Source organism: Octodon degus, unplaced genomic scaffold (assembly GCF_000260255.1).
Source record: "Octodon degus isolate 3935 unplaced genomic scaffold, OctDeg1.0 scaffold00024, whole genome shotgun sequence".
Lineage (NCBI taxonomy): Eukaryota > Metazoa > Chordata > Mammalia > Rodentia > Octodontidae > Octodon > Octodon degus.
The window spans coordinates 14,595,870-14,598,282 of record NW_004524600.1 but is presented as its reverse complement, the minus strand read 5'-3'; the positions used below and the strand labels follow the sequence as shown (position 1 = coordinate 14,598,282).

Sequence of the window (2,413 nt, the reverse complement as noted above, 5' to 3'; positions counted from 1 at the left end):
CCCGAGGGGGCGGGAGAGGGTCCGGCCCACGCTGCTCCTGGGCTGTGACTGGTCCCGCCGGCACAGGGTAGCAGGAAGCTCTCCACACACTCACCGGACCGGGGCTAGGACTGGGTCTGGGGGTTCCAAGAAGTAGGCAGTAATTCCTACTGGGCGGGATGGGTGGGGACGTATGGCGGTGTGGTGGGGGGCGGCCCTAGGGTGTGGGAGAGGGTGCGGCTCACGCTGCGCCTGGGCTGGGACTGGTCCCGCCAGCGCAGGGTAGCAGGAAGCTCTCCACACACTCACCAGACCTGGGCTAGGACTGGGTCTCCATCCATCCTTTTATATTCTACAAAAAACACTTTACACTTCATCTCACTCTTGTAAACTTTAACATGGTCTCAAAAATCAATGCCATAATAAACATAAAGCTCCATATATACTTTCTTGATCCCTTCAGGCTCATTTATATTCCTCTATTTTCTGTTATTTTGGAGTCTAAAATTTCTATTTGTTTTTAAAATAATAAGGTAGAGTATATTTTATATTATTTTTCCTTTCTTAAAAAATAAATGTTTCATGTAGTATTTATTGGTGCAAGTAGAGGTAAGGTTTGCATTTATAAATCTATGGACTTCAATGCAAATTGAATGTATTCACTTTGGGGAGATGGTACAAATTCATAAGGCATCTTAAGTCTTCTTAATTCCCCTTTCCCTCCATTTCCCTGTTTTTGATATTTTGCACCTGCAAATAATATTCTATTTAAAAATATCCACATAGAAATAAGCCAGAATTCTAAAAGTAATTTGTTAGACAAACCATATAAACATGTAATTTTCTTACACACTGCCAAACTCTCTCTTTATAATAACTGTGCTAATCTAGGTTCTCATTGCTTGTGAACGTCTTTTTCTCCACTTTCATACTGAGTTAATGTTTTATCAAGGATATAAAAAACTGCATCTTAGTGAAGTTTGGTTTTATTTTCTCTTACTATGCTCTAAAGCGGCTATAGGGGGTGGAGGGAAAAGCAAGCTAGGAGGTGCTGGGTCCTCTTCTAGTAGTTTCCAGGCTCAGCCGGGCAGCTGGGATCAAGCAGACCTGAGGCTGTGACCTGGCTGCTCGGGGGACTGGTGGCTGGTGGCTAGTGGCGGCGAGACAGAAAAGCTGATGGCCACGTGGAGTGAAGGCGACCCACGCTGGATTGTGGAGGAGCGGGCAGACGACACCAACGTCAACAGCTGGCACTGGACAGAGAGGGATGCATCTAACTGGTCCACGGAAAAGCTGAAAACACTTTTCCTGGCAGTGCGAGTACAAAATGAGGAAGGCAAGTGTGAGGTGACAGAAGTAAGCAAGCCTGATGGAGAGGCGTCCATTAACAATGGGAAAGGCAAACTCATCTTTCTTCATGAATGGAGCATCAAACTGAACTGGACATGTACCTCTAAGTCAGGAGCACAGTACAAGAAGACATGTGGAGATCCTCATTTTGTCTGATGAGAACAGTGTGGATGAGGTAAAGATTAGTGTGAACCTTGCCAAAGATGAGCCTGACACAAAACTCGTGGCCTTAATGAAGGAAGAAGGGGTGAAATTTCTAGGAGAAGTAGTGGGAATTTACATGAGCACCCTCAAAGCAGAGTTCACCCAGGCCATGATCTGCCGACAGTGAATGAAGAGTCAGTAGACCCACCAGGGCTGCCGGCGCTGAGAACTGAGGCACAGGGCTAAGTCTGCTCCTTCAAAAACCCTGCCCAAACCTGTTGGTGTCAAAGTCTGCACTTGTAAGATCAGCCTTAGAGAAATCATCTTGACATCACCAGAGGAGCTGTACAGAGTGCTTACCACCCAAGAGCTGGTTCAGGCCTTTACCCACGCTCCTGCGATGCTAGAAGCAGACAAAGGTGGGAGGTTTCACATGGTGGATGGCAGCGTCTCTGGGGAGTTTACTGATCTGGTCGCTGAGAAACATATTGTGATGAACTGGAGGTTCAAATCTTGGCCAGAGGGGCACTTTGCCACCATCACCTTGACCTTCCTTGACAAGATTGGAGAGACTGAGCTCTGCATGGAAGGCCAGGACGTCCCTGCCCCCGAGGAAGAGCAGACGCGGCAGGGCTGGCAGCGGTACTAATTTGAGGGCATCAAACAGACCTTTGGCTATGGCGCACGCTTGTTTTAGGGCTGCCAGCGGGGGCTCCAGCCTGCCTAGCACTTGTGACTGGGGCTAGTGACTCACAGGACTGTATCACGCCAACTACTAACTTGGGGCCGGGGCCCTTCTCTCCACGTATACCTTGGGTTTGTGCATGTTTTCTGCTGGGTAGGGTCAGAGGGTAATTTTTCTTTTATGTGTACATACGCTAAATAAAGGCAATTTAAAAAAATAAAGTCACTATAATCGTTATTTAAGAATAATTTTGTT

General features: G+C 47.2%; 1 pseudogene; it reads left to right on the top strand.

The window, feature by feature from the left end:
- Positions 1 to 1,155: 1,155 nt before the first annotated feature.
- On the top strand, positions 1,156 to 2,170 carry LOC101590674 (annotated as a pseudogene).
- Positions 2,171 to 2,413: the final 243 nt, after the last annotated feature.